General features: G+C 46.1%; 6 non-coding genes across 6 annotated transcripts; 2 read left to right on the forward strand and 4 right to left on the reverse strand.

The window, feature by feature from the left end:
- The first annotated feature begins 4,597 nt into the window (after positions 1–4,597).
- On the forward strand, positions 4,598–4,670 carry trnak-cuu. Its single transcript has one exon. It is a non-coding gene; the product is annotated as a tRNA-Lys (tRNA).
- A 556-nt stretch (positions 4,671–5,226) lies between these two features.
- On the forward strand, positions 5,227–5,299 carry trnak-cuu. Its single transcript has one exon. It is a non-coding gene; the product is annotated as a tRNA-Lys (tRNA).
- A 313-nt stretch (positions 5,300–5,612) lies between these two features.
- trnak-cuu lies at positions 5,613–5,685 on the reverse strand. Its single transcript has one exon. It is a non-coding gene; the product is annotated as a tRNA-Lys (tRNA).
- A 609-nt stretch (positions 5,686–6,294) lies between these two features.
- Positions 6,295–6,368, reverse strand: trnan-guu. The gene has a single exon. It is a non-coding gene; the product is annotated as a tRNA-Asn (tRNA).
- A 1,541-nt stretch (positions 6,369–7,909) lies between these two features.
- On the reverse strand, positions 7,910–7,983 carry trnan-guu. The gene has a single exon. It is a non-coding gene; the product is annotated as a tRNA-Asn (tRNA).
- A 1,541-nt stretch (positions 7,984–9,524) lies between these two features.
- trnan-guu lies at positions 9,525–9,598 on the reverse strand. The gene has a single exon. It is a non-coding gene; the product is annotated as a tRNA-Asn (tRNA).
- Between the last annotated feature and the right edge of the window lie 4,095 nt (positions 9,599–13,693).

Here is a 13,693-nt window from a genome sequence, read left to right on the forward strand (position 1 = left end):
TGAATATTAAACCTAGTTAATATGCAGCGGTTGGCCTCATCTTTCTTTCCACCTGCAACCACTAGTGCTTTACTGTAATTGGATGGCGCCATCTAGCGGTGATGGGAGTGCATTGGATGAGGGAAATTAAAATCATGTTGTATTTCTACAAACTTTTAGCTTTTAAAGCTTTCCCTTACATCCAAAGTTTTGTCAAAGTGGGCCAAGGAGTCCGTGAACGTTTTCAACAGGGGTTTAAAGTAACTAAGTACATTTTCTCATGTACTGTACTTAAGTAAAATGTTAAGGCAATTAAGGCAAGGCAAGTTTATTTATATAGCACATTTCAACACAAGGCAATTCAAAGTGCTTTACAAAAATGAAAGACATTAAGAGCATTAAGAAATATATTATAAAAACACTAATTTAAGGGACTTTTACTTAACTTGAGTATGTTCTGCTACTTTGTACTTCTACTCGACTACAATTCATAGGTAAATCATGTACTTTTACTCCATTACATGTATGTAATACCTTTAGTTACTTTACGGATTTGGATTAATGATGTGATATATTCAACCAATAAATAAGACTTTAGTTACACCTGGAGTAAATTCACAAGCTACCCTGCAGTATACAAAGTCATTAAAACTAGCTGCACCTTTTCCAGCTTTGATAAACACAGTAATGCATCAACAATTATAATACAAACACCTTATTTATATTATTAGAAAATGGGCCAATCTGTATAATGAGAACATTTGGTACTTAAGTATATTTAGATGCCAATGTTTTTGTACTTACTTGAGTAGCATTTGCAATGCAGGACCTTTACTACAGGGTATTCCTACACTCTGGTACTTCTCATTTTACTTAGGTACAAGATATTAGTACTTCTTCCACCTCTGGTTGTAGGCATACTTAATTTATAAGCAAAAAAAAACAAAAAAAAACACACTTTTTAATGAAGGATGGAGATCATTAAGCATCAGACATTCAGACCCACCCACACCCAAAAGTTCCCGGATGGACAGGGAAGAAAAAAAATATCCGGAGCAAAAGGTGTGTTGCACTTAAAGGGCCCATGTCATGGCCATTTCCACTGATCATAATTACATTGTTGAGGTATACTAAAATAGATTTATACTGTGCAATTTTCCAAACTCACATTGGTTTCGCATACAGCATCTCTGTCAAGTATGTGTATTCAGCAGTATTCACTCTCTCCACTAAACGACTCGTTGGAGCTCTTGCCCCCCCCTCCCTGTGAGCCTAGTGTGCTCCGATTGGTCAGCTCGGCCACTCTGTTCTGATTAGTCAACCACCAGAGAGGCTCCGCCCGCTTTTTTCGGCTGGCTCTCAGAACATCAGTCTTATAATGGCGTTGGTACAGCCGTATATTTTATACGCTAACTAACCGAACTGTACCTACAACTGTTGTTATAAAAGAGTGTGACGGCCCCAGGGCCTTTGTGCAGGCGTGTTGCAGGTCTTACGATGGGGTGGAGCTGAAGAGGCTAATCAGCGAGGTGCTATTAAGCCCAGCTGCCCGGAGTCACTCGGCGGCCCGTCTCTCTCCAAAGCGGCTCGGTGATCCTCTCCACTCGACCACCTATCTCTGCATTTACCACAATAAATGTGCCGTGGTTTTGTAAACTCGTGTATGTCTCCTTGTCTTTCCGTTCGTTGTGGCCTACGAGCCGGTCATAACAAAGAGTAAGTTATTTTTACCTGTAATAAACTACTACTTTTTGATGAGAAATCAAATCATGGTTTGCTATATATGAATGATATGTTATAGGAGCAAATAATTCAGGGAAGAAAGGATAGGCCTACTAAGTATTTCCATTAAACTTTATTTTTAGAAATGTACAAAATGAACATAAATATACATATATACATATATCATCCATTCCTCCCCACATCTTGCCTGGGCGCAGCCGGTGCTTTTTAGGACGAGGCCTCAGTGTGGTAGTCCGGTCCCCGTCATGTATTGTCCGCCAGGATCTGGCTGGACGAAATCAAATGCAAATCACAAAATATTAGAGAAACTTAGTTGTCTTAGATTCGTTAGTAGTAGTTGTGGTAGGAGTGTGGATCCATCTAATGAACAGCTTGCCAGCTAATATGCTAACCTAGCTTTCTTGTTTACTTTGGTAGCTAACACGATATGAACGCTAGCTTGGAGGAACGGCAACTATAATGTAGTGTAATAAAACTACTATGAACAAAAGCTAGTGGTTCATATTAGGCTAGCAATAACGTGTTTATAATTGCAATCTTATACGGGTATTCTGCTACGTTCGGTCATACATTGTAACTTGCATGAATACATTGTTTTGCGCTAGCATGTATAGCTAGCCTCGTTAGCTATACATGCAGTATGTACATGTACTGTCACAATGTACGGTAAATCACCCGGTGTGTGTGACTGCAGACATTCTCCTGCCATGACAAACATGTAAGGCCATCTGCTGACATTGTAGTTGATATATTTAAACGCTAGCAACGTAGCATAACACAAATGAGCAAACCCATGTCTAGCTCCGTTGGTTAGATCGGTAGCATACACGCTACGCCAGCTATAATGTAATTACGTTTCGCGACTGACCGCACGGCAAATCACCCGGAGTATACTGTCAATAGGTATTTTGTGTGTGAATGCAGACATTCTCCTGCTATGAGATACATGTATGCAAGGCCATCTGCTGATATTAGAGTTGATATATGGAAACGCTAGCAACTTAGTTAGCACAGTTAGCACTGTGTCAATGGCTTAGCAGTCCCACACAGTTTACACATTTAAACAGTCTTGTTTGATAAATACACAAAGAACAATGCAAACTTACAGGTTGTGTACCCGAATCTTCCCCTGCTCCAAACGGTCCAAACAAACTAGGAATAGCATCGTCCTTCAGTTTCAAATGCTGTGCATATCCGGCCTCAAACTGGGCAATGTTTTGGAAGCTTTCGTCTGTGAAATTCCGGTTCTTCGAACCTCTGAAGGAACAGTGTTAAAAAGAAATGTCAACCACTGACTTCGTCCTGGTTCTTCCGTCGGTAGGACAAACAGCTCAGATTTCTCCTCACATTTCAGGAAACAGGTCCTTGGCAGTGGCATGACTGGATCGATTGTGAACTGAACCAGAGCTTCCAACAGTAAATGTTAGGCTGGCAGAGGGTGCGGCCAGCGCAGCTGGGTGTGGCCATAGCTCTTCGGGATTGGTCCATTTCGTTCCGGGTACCGCATGACATCAGGCCGTACCCGGAACCAAATGGAAGACTCAAATGGGCAGTGACGTATCTCCAACGAGGCGTTTTGGGGAGGTATTTTCTGTGTTAGAGTTTTACTCGCTACAGGGTGTACTTTGAGGGTTTTGACTCTGCACACCGTTTACATGCATAAAAACCTTCATAACACACAAGGGGACGGGTAATGACCGGAAAAGCATGACATGGGAGCTTTAAACTTTTTCTTAATTATTTTGCAACGTCGCTTGGCTTAATCATACAAGTTGGATTTATTATTAACGTGTGTTTTCGGTTCGGTAATGGCATTTTTGTAACGTGTTATTTTATTTGTTTATCTTTTTTGCGCAACTGTGGACGAGCAGCAACGCCAATCAAGCCGAAGTCATTAGCATGCTAATGATTTCAGCTAGCTAACGGCAAGACAGTTTCCACGGTAAGAAAGTAATTTTAGTTACATTTGAATGATTTTTAATAACCGGAAATGTTAACTGCAAATAATGAGAGTTTGTTATATATATTTGCTACTGATTGAGCTGTGGTTGTTTAATACAACAATGCTAATTAGACAGCCTGTCGACTAGCATGCTAGTTTAAAACATGTGCTTAATTAGCACCTTGGCTAAAAGGCTCAGTTTGATTTCTTATGAGTTCAACTTGTGTGCACCATTTGTTTTAAGGATTATATATAATAATGGATTGAGATATATGTAGTCATATCAAATGGAGTTCAACTTGTGTGCACCATTTGTTTTAAAGATTATATATAATAATGAATTGAGAAATATGTAGTCATATCAAATGGAGCTAACTTAAACCCGTAGGCAAAGCTAATGCAAGTTTGTCTAGGCACGTGGTTGGACTCTGCATGTACTCTGCAAGGTGATCTTACTGACAGGTGAACGCTATCTTTTCTGAACATTTTAAAGTCAAGATACTTTTTTGATTGATAACATCTATTTCTTGGCTTTATTAAAGTTGGCTTTTTTAATCACTTTTTTTCCAGGGTTAGGGTATTTGCTCGGTATTTGGAGCAGATGACAGCAACGTTTACAGTAAGTGAACATTTCAAATACTCTGACACACCTCTGTGCTTACCTAGTAATTATTGAGAGCTACTTCAAGACTGAATAAGTGCATACTACATCAGAATCAATATACGATTGTTGCAGGGCTCGAAGTGGTAGTAGTACATGAGCTTTTACATTTTACTCTTTGGCGTATCTTGACTTTTATTTGCGTACCGGCATTTCTCACAGGCTGCTGGTACTCTACTCAGCCCTCTCAAACACGTTAAATTAAAAAGATAAAACCTACATCTGAGTTGCTAGCAGGTTTGTAATCACAACCTGCTTTGGTGACACCAGCAGCCCGGCTAGCTCAGTCGGTAGAGCATGAGACTCTTAATCTCAGGGTCGTGGGTTCGAGCCCCACGTTGGGCGCACAACTTTTCTCTCTTGAAAAACTTTATAGATGGAAAGATAGGTACTTTATTGATCCCAATTTTGGATTTTTTTTGCGTTGCAGCAGCATAAAAAACAAGGCAATGTACATAAGAAAATTAAGATGCAAGAAATAAACAGTCCAAAATATTTCTGAAATAGTAATAAAATGGCATTCAAAAGTTAATAAATATATATATACATGTGGAAAATATACATGTGGAAATACAAATTTCCAGTAACAAATATAATGCAGGGTATTATTGTGAATCTGCCATATACAATTTGATATGAATGATGGTATGTTTATTATATACTATCTTTAATATATTTTTGAAATAGCTTTCCTCTCCTGATATAGTATATACTCGAACCGCTTTCTCTTAAATCCTGATTAGGTGGTTATAAAGGGTATCACAAGAAAACGTCAACCTCAGCAAGTAGGACTTAAGCCAAAAGACTTCAGTTTCTATCATCCTATCAAAAGTCAAGATCGTGTGTCACATGTGCATTATGTTTTTTTTCTTTTTTTATGCGGGTAAACAGGTGGCTTGTAGCCCGGCTAGCTCAGTCGGTAGAGCATGAGACTCTTAATCTCAGGGTCGTGGGTTCGAGCCCCACGTTGGGCGCAAACCTTTTTTTCCTCCAATTTGTAGATTAAAATACTAAAACATTAGTTCTGCTTGATCTGTTTAGAAGACGGAACATGACATGAGTATAAATAAATAGATGCATGGATAAATCAATCCATCAATACATGTATTTTTAGATATTTCCATATTTATTTATTCTTGTATTTATTTATTCCTGTATTTATTTCCACATTTATTTAGTCTGTTTTTCCTGTATTTATTAATGAATTAACGTATTTATTAATTTAAATAGTTACGTCATACGGAAGGACTAGACTATCTGTACAGGGAAATATGAATGAAAATATAGAGCCCAACGTGGGGCTCGAACCCACGACCCTGAGATTAAGAGTCTCATGCTCTACCGACTGAGCTAGCCGGGCCATACACACACACTCACACAGTCACACACTTACACAGTCACACACTGACACACACACACACACACACACACACACACACACACACACACACACACACACACACACACACACACACACACACACACACACACACACACAACACACATACAAAGGTAGTATCTGTCCCTTTTCTTCCTTTTTGCTGTGGAGGACATGTACTAAAATGTGAATGATTGCTTGGAGCCCCATCTCGGTCTCTGTGACGCAATTGGTTAGCGCGTTCGGCTGTTAACCGAACGCGCGGTTCAAGCCCACCCAGGGACGGACATTTTCTTTTCAGACAAATAATTTAGAGTTGAATACCCATGTTATGGTCAGTGATGTTTAAACATTTTTTTAATCTAACAGGCTTCAATTGTTTCTGACAAAGCTGTTATGAAAGTAGGCCCTGCCCTCAAAACCTCTCGTCTTCCGGCTTTCTCCCACTTATCCCTTCTCTCCCTGTATTTTACAAAGTGGTTGTTGCCCTTTTCAAGTCAGGTTGGAAATGTATCTCATCGGATGTAATTCAATCAAATTGCGGTTGTACACACTGGCTTGTTCCCTTGCATGTTTATTCAAAAAGAAGATCGTCCCTGGTTGGACTTGAACCAACAACCTTTCGGTTAACAGCCGAACGCGCTAACCAATTGCGCCACAGAGACATGCTATTCTGCTGAAAGGGGAGTCATATGGATCTCAGCCCCCACCCGCTTTCAAATGCAGAAAAGTAGAAGTTGCCTCAAATAGATAGATAGATAGATCGTACTTTATTGATCCCAAATTGGGAAATTGTTGTTGTTACAGCAGCATAAAAGGCATTTTACAATAAAATAAAACTACAAAATATACAAGAATAGAAAGAAAAATAAAATAAAATATAAAATATACATGTCGAAATAGAAAATATACATGCAGATATTATATATATATATACAAATATATATATATATTCAAAATATATGGAATATGGAGTATTAAATATGAAACAGATTATGTATGAGTAAAATGTACAACGTGGTTTTATTTCAAGAGAAACTATGGAGCAGAGAGTTCTCATCCAGCCAGAGGTGATTTATTGTACAGTGTTATTGCAGTGGGCAGGAATGTTTTCCTGTATCGGTCCTTGTGACAGGGGAGCTGCAGCAGTCTGTTGGAGAAGGAGCTCCGTTGACTGTCCAGCTGGAGGTGGAGAGGATGGGTGGGGTTATCCATGATGGACAACAGCCTGTTCAGTGTCCTCCTCTCCACCACAGCTTCAAAGGGGTCCAGCTTGATGCCGATGACTGACCCAGCTTTCCTGATCAGTTTATTGATCCTGCTGGTGTCACCGGCTCTGATGCTGCCCCCCCAGCAGACCGCAGCAAAGAAGAGTGCACTAGCCACAACAGACTGATAGAAGATCTCCAGCATCTTACTGCATACGTTGAAGGATCTCAGCTTCCTCAGAAAATAGAGTCGGCTCATCCCCTTCTTGTACACAGCGTGAGTGTTGATCCTCCAGTTCAGCCCATTGTCTAAGTGCACTCCCAGGTACTTGTAGACCTCCACAACTGCCACATCCTCTCCTAGAATGCACAGGGACAGAGGAGGAGATGTCCTCTTCCTCCTGAAATCAATGACCATCTCTCTGGTCTTGGCCACATTCAGAAGCAGATGATTTCTTCCAGTCCACTCAACAAAATCACCCACCAACGCTCTGTACTCCTCCTCCCGTCCATCCCTTATACACCCTACCACTGCAGGGTCATCCGAAAACTTCTGCAGGTGGCATGACTCTGAGTTGTATTGAAAGTCAGAGGTGTATAAGGTGAACAGGAAAGGAGACAGCACAGTCCCCTGTGGGGCTCCAATACTACCAACCACCACATCAGACAGCACACTGCCCAGCCGGACGTACTGTGGTCTGTCCGTGAGGTAGTTGGTAATCTAGGAGATGGTGGACGAGTTTACCCTCATAGCCTGCAGCTTGTCACTCAGTAGCCGAGGCTGGATCGTGTTGAACGCCAGTTTTTAAAGCTTTAGCTCATGTCTTCAATTTTTGTGGAAACAAGGACGTACAGCAAATGATGATATGTAACAGTTATATTGTTGTTACTGGTTTCCTAGAACCTTGCCCCTGAACACGTCAACTGGCATGTTATTCAATCAAATTGCGGTTGTACACACTGGCTTGTTCCCTTGCATGTTTATTCAAAAAGAAGATCGTCCCTGGTTGGACTTGAACCAACAACCTTTCGGTTAACAGCCGAACGCGCTAACCAATTGCGCCACAGAGACATGCTATTCTGCTGAAAGGGGAGTCATATGGATCTCAGCCCCCACCCGCTTTCAAATGCAGAAAAGTAGAAGTTGCCTCAAATAGATAGATAGATAGATCGTACTTTATTGATCCCAAATTGGGAAATTGTTGTTGTTACAGCAGCATAAAAGGCATTTTACAATAAAATAAAACTACAAAATATACAAGAATAGAAAGAAAAATAAAATAAAATATAAAATATACATGTCGAAATAGAAAATATACATGCAGATATTATATATATATATACAAATATATATATATATTCAAAATATATGGAATATGGAGTATTAAATATGAAACAGATTATGTATGAGTAAAATGTACAACGTGGTTTTATTTCAAGAGAAACTATGGAGCAGAGAGTTCTCATCCAGCCAGAGGTGATTTATTGTACAGTGTTATTGCAGTGGGCAGGAATGTTTTCCTGTATCGGTCCTTGTGACAGGGGAGCTGCAGCAGTCTGTTGGAGAAGGAGCTCCGTTGACTGTCCAGCTGGAGGTGGAGAGGATGGGTGGGGTTATCCATGATGGACAACAGCCTGTTCAGTGTCCTCCTCTCCACCACAGCTTCAAAGGGGTCCAGCTTGATGCCGATGACTGACCCAGCTTTCCTGATCAGTTTATTGATCCTGCTGGTGTCACCGGCTCTGATGCTGCCCCCCCAGCAGACCGCAGCAAAGAAGAGTGCACTAGCCACAACAGACTGATAGAAGATCTCCAGCATCTTACTGCATACGTTGAAGGATCTCAGCTTCCTCAGAAAATAGAGTCGGCTCATCCCCTTCTTGTACACAGCGTGAGTGTTGATCCTCCAGTTCAGCCCATTGTCTAAGTGCACTCCCAGGTACTTGTAGACCTCCACAACTGCCACATCCTCTCCTAGAATGCACAGGGACAGAGGAGGAGATGTCCTCTTCCTCCTGAAATCAATGACCATCTCTCTGGTCTTGGCCACATTCAGAAGCAGATGATTTCTTCCAGTCCACTCAACAAAATCACCCACCAACGCTCTGTACTCCTCCTCCCGTCCATCCCTTATACACCCTACCACTGCAGGGTCATCCGAAAACTTCTGCAGGTGGCATGACTCTGAGTTGTATTGAAAGTCAGAGGTGTATAAGGTGAACAGGAAAGGAGACAGCACAGTCCCCTGTGGGGCTCCAATACTACCAACCACCACATCAGACAGCACACTGCCCAGCCGGACGTACTGTGGTCTGTCCGTGAGGTAGTTGGTAATCTAGGAGATGGTGGACGAGTTTACCCTCATAGCCTGCAGCTTGTCACTCAGTAGCCGAGGCTGGATCGTGTTGAACGCCAGTTTTTAAAGCTTTAGCTCATGTCTTCAATTTTTGTGGAAACAAGGACGTACAGCAAATGATGATATGTAACAGTTATATTGTTGTTACTGGTTTCCTAGAACCTTGCCCCTGAACACGTCAACTGGCATGTTATTCAATCAAATTGCGGTTGTACACACTGGCTTGTTCCCTTGCATGTTTATTCAAAAAGAAGAACGTCCCTGGTTGGACTTGAACCAACAACCTTTCGGTTAACAGCCGAACGCGCTAACCAATTGCGCCACAGAGACATGCTACCCTGCTAAAAGGGGCTTGGCATGGATCTCTGCCCCCACCCTCCTTAATTTGCTCTTTGATTCAAGAAGTTTGTTTGCCTAGAATACAGAGAAGTAGAAGTTGCCTCAAATGAAACCTGTGGAAGCTAAATGTGCGCCAGTTTTTAAAGCTTTAGCTCATGTCTTCAATTTTTGTGGAAACAAGGACGTACAGCAAATGATGATGTGTAACAGTTATATTGTTGTTACTGGTTTCCTAGAACCTTGCCCCTGAACACGTCAACTGGCACGTTCTATTTCGTATATGGCTTCGCCCTCTAAGGCTATCGCTATTGGGTAATCCCCCTGCGCACCCGCGCAGCACTGAAACACTTGTAGTCCACGCCCGCCCGCAAGGTGGGCCCCACCCTCGGGCTCCCTTCCGGTATAAATAGGAAGGAGGCCCGACAATCTGCTCCCTCTTTTTCTTCAGCACCCCGTTACTGAAGCACAAGAGACACTTTCATTAACAGAGCAATCATGAGCAGCAATTGTGTGAGAGATTGTCCCTCATGTGGCTCTGGATATATTATGGGTTACGACCAGCACACGATGTGCGAATCCTGCCTGGGGCCAGAGCACGCATACGCGGCTCTAAGCCAGCAGGTCGCATGCACACACTGTGCCCGTCTCCCCTCGGACGACAGGAAGCGAAGAGCGGACGCTCTCGCTGCTGCGGCCGAGGAGGACGATTGGCCCGTCCAGGCTTTCGAGCCCGTGGACGGCGGCCTCATGTCCCTGGAGCCGAGTGCCGGGCAGGTGTCGGACGACTCCTACCCCGCCTCCCTCCACGGTTCACCGTACGGTTCTCCCCTCCCTCCTCTCCCCCGGACGGGGGAGACAGAGTCGGAGCAGGGTGCCGGCTTGGCGGACGAGCATGCGGTCCCCTTCTCCGTCACCACGGCGCTGCCGGTGATAGGTGGCATCCTGGGGGAACTACCGGAGATCATATGCAAGGCGGCCGCCTGCAGAGGTCTCCCCGTTCTCCCAGCTCAGGAGAGGTGTGCTCCGGACGATATGGCCGGAGTTTTTTCGCGGGTGCAGACGGTCAGGAGTGACCCGGTCTGGCCACGCTTCCCCGCCATCAGGAGGTACCAGGAGGGGGCGGCGGCGAACCCGAGGACCCTGAAGGCTCCGGTGGCCACATTTGTTCCCCTCACCAAGGTGGAGGGGTTCACAGATGCTGGTTTCCCAGCCACCCCTTCTTTGGAGCCGAGCCTGACGGCGTTTTTTGGGGTGAGACAGGCCAACGTGGTCGTCGGACGGCGCCCTACGTTGGCCTCCCCCAGGGACCAGTATGTCGCCCGCCAGGCCGACCGGGTGCACCAGTGTGCCTTTCAGGCGTCGGCGGCGGCGAACAACATCGCGCTGCTCTCAAACTCGGTGGTGACGCTGGTGGAGCGGTCCACCACCTTGGCCGCTGATGAAGCGGAGGAGATCGGCAAGGCGGCCAGCACGGCGCTCACACTGTGCGCGTCCGTCGCTGTCTCCCAGGCGAGGATCGCCGCGTGGGTGACGCCGATTCAGCGCCACCTCTGGCTGCAGCAGGCGTCACTTACGGAGACGGCCAGGAAGGTGCTTCTGGACGCTCCAATCAGCCCGGACGGGCTGTTCGGACCCCAGTTCCACGCCATGGTGGAGTCCATGAAGTCGGCTGCAGAACAGGCGGACGACATCCGCCAGCACGTCAGCTGGCCACAGCGGCATCAACGCCCGCAGCAGCCGCAGCGTCCGACCCGGCCACAGCGGCAGGCGGAGAGACGCCCACAGCCGCGGCGTCAGGGTCCTTCAGCGGCTGCACGGGCTCCGTCCCACGTCTCCGCTCCCCCGCCACCCCAGAGACAAAGGGGTCTTCCAGCGGTGGGTCAACGGGGAGCGAGGCACTCCCGCTCTTGGTCTGCTCCACCAGAGCCTCCGAGGAAGCAGAGACGTTTTTGACGTGTTGGGGTTGTGTGGAAAATAAAAGGAGAGTTCATTTTCCAACTTTTTGTCTGAGTCATCAGTATCAAGTGTTTTCTCACCCCCCACTCTGTGTAAGAGCCTGCAGTTTTTAATCTATCGGTTAATAAACTGCAGAGTTCGCTAATTAAGCCAGCTGCCACCAATCTGTTGATTAGTAGACAGCAGGGCTCGCTGCAGAAGCCTGCTGGTTTTAACCTATCGGTTAATGAACCGCAGAGCTCGCGGCATTCCTCTGTCCGAGATATGTCTCCTCCACACATAATAAGCCCATGAGCGCAGTTATGACGCCTCATGTGGACGTCACGGCACACACCTCCACTCATCCCCTGAGCGTGTACACGCCTCATGATGAGAGCCGGAGTGAAACGCAGCGTGTGGAGGCTCCCTCACAGCCCTTTTGCTCCAGGCCCACCTTGGTTTGCCTCACGGGCTGCGGCGGCGAGGGCTCTGATGTGGCTCGTCGCCATGACGACCACAACACATCTCGAGCATGTGCGCCCGCTCTCAGAGTGTTTCTCAGAGTGGTAGCGCGTGTGTCTGATGGACAGATGGATGAGCAGGCTGATCAGCAGAGGGTCTGTCAAAGCCTGGGTTTCATAATGAATTTGGAGAAGAGCTGCCCTCTCCCCTCTCAGACATTAATTTATCTGGGAGTGGAATTAAACTCAGCCAGCAGAGCGCGGCTCTTGCGGCAGCGAGTGGAGGAACTGCAGCGAGATCTCCTCCGGCGTGTCTAAACCCGCACAGCCCTCTCCGTGACGCAGCTGCTCGGCATTGGCGTCAGCTGGTCACGCGGTGATCCCCATGGGTCTCCCCCACAGGAGGAGACTCCAGAGGTGGGTCATTCGCTGCAGAAGCCTGCTGTTTTAACCTATTGGTTTATAAACTGCATAGCTCGCGGCATTCCTCTGTCCCAGATATGCCTCCTACAGAGCACGGTCATGACGACCATTACAGCATATCACAGAGAAGCCTCTCCAACGGGGGAGTGAGACCCATCCTTGATCTGTCAGTATTCCCATGCTGACGATCAAACAGGTGCTGGAATGTGTTCACCAGGACGACTGGTTCACTTCCATAAACCGGAAGCACATATACTTCCATGTAGCCTATCATCATCCCGAAACTCAGGAAATTCCTGCGTTTCTCTTTTCAGGGAAATATCAGACCAGACAATCGTCTGCCGTTCGGATGTTCCCTGGCTCCTCGCATTTTTTCAAAGTGTATAGAAGGCTGGAGCCACTACACAGAGGATGGATGAGAGAGTGTGGTTTTATCTGGACGATCTGCAATTGCTGGTCGCTCCAGGGAGGAAGTCGCTTTACAGACGTTACATCTCGTATCGCATCTGTCAAAGCTTGGTTTCCATAATGGATTTGAAAAAGAGCTGTCCTCTTCCCCCCCCAGACATTCATTTATCTGCGAGTGGAATAAAACTCAGCCAGCAGAGTGCGGCTCTCGCTGCAGCGAGTGGAGGAACTGACAGCTCCCTATCCAGCGTGTCACATCCCACAGCATGGTGACAGCCCTCTCCGTGATACAGCTGCTCAGCATGACGTCAGCTGATCACGTGGGGATTCCCCGGGGTCTCCCCCACAGGAGGGGTCTCCAGAGGTGGTTCATTCGCCAACGCACCGACCCCGTGCGTCAGAGGTAAATGTGCTGGAGCTGTTCTCCGGGTTGGGAAGTATTCCAGCACTTCGCCCCGTTGCTGTACAATCAAACATGTGTTGATTCGCCCAGCCAACAGGCCACGGCAGCCTACCTCAATCGCCAGGGAGGACAGCCGTTATGCTAACCCGGCTTCATGCCTCAGGCTAAGGTCATCACAAACTCTTTTAGGTCAAGAGTGATCACCCTGGCTGGCTTCTTTCCCCCTCCTCAGCAGGTCGGAGGAAGAAGCCACGTCTCATCTCAGCTGTCCTGCTATGTGGCGCGCACGGCTGCCTTGCGCCGTTCTCAGCGCCTGTTTGTGCATTATAGAGAGCGCTCGATAGGGCAGTCTCTATCTGCACAACAGCTGTCACACTGGCTGTGTGAAGCTGTGTCACATTATGTCTCCGCTGGGGTGGATTCTCCGGAGAACATCAATGCGCACTCCACCAGAGG

The sequence above is a fragment of the Trematomus bernacchii genome, unplaced genomic scaffold (assembly GCF_902827165.1).
Source record: "Trematomus bernacchii unplaced genomic scaffold, fTreBer1.1, whole genome shotgun sequence".
Classification (NCBI taxonomy): Eukaryota; Metazoa; Chordata; class Actinopteri; order Perciformes; family Nototheniidae; genus Trematomus; species Trematomus bernacchii.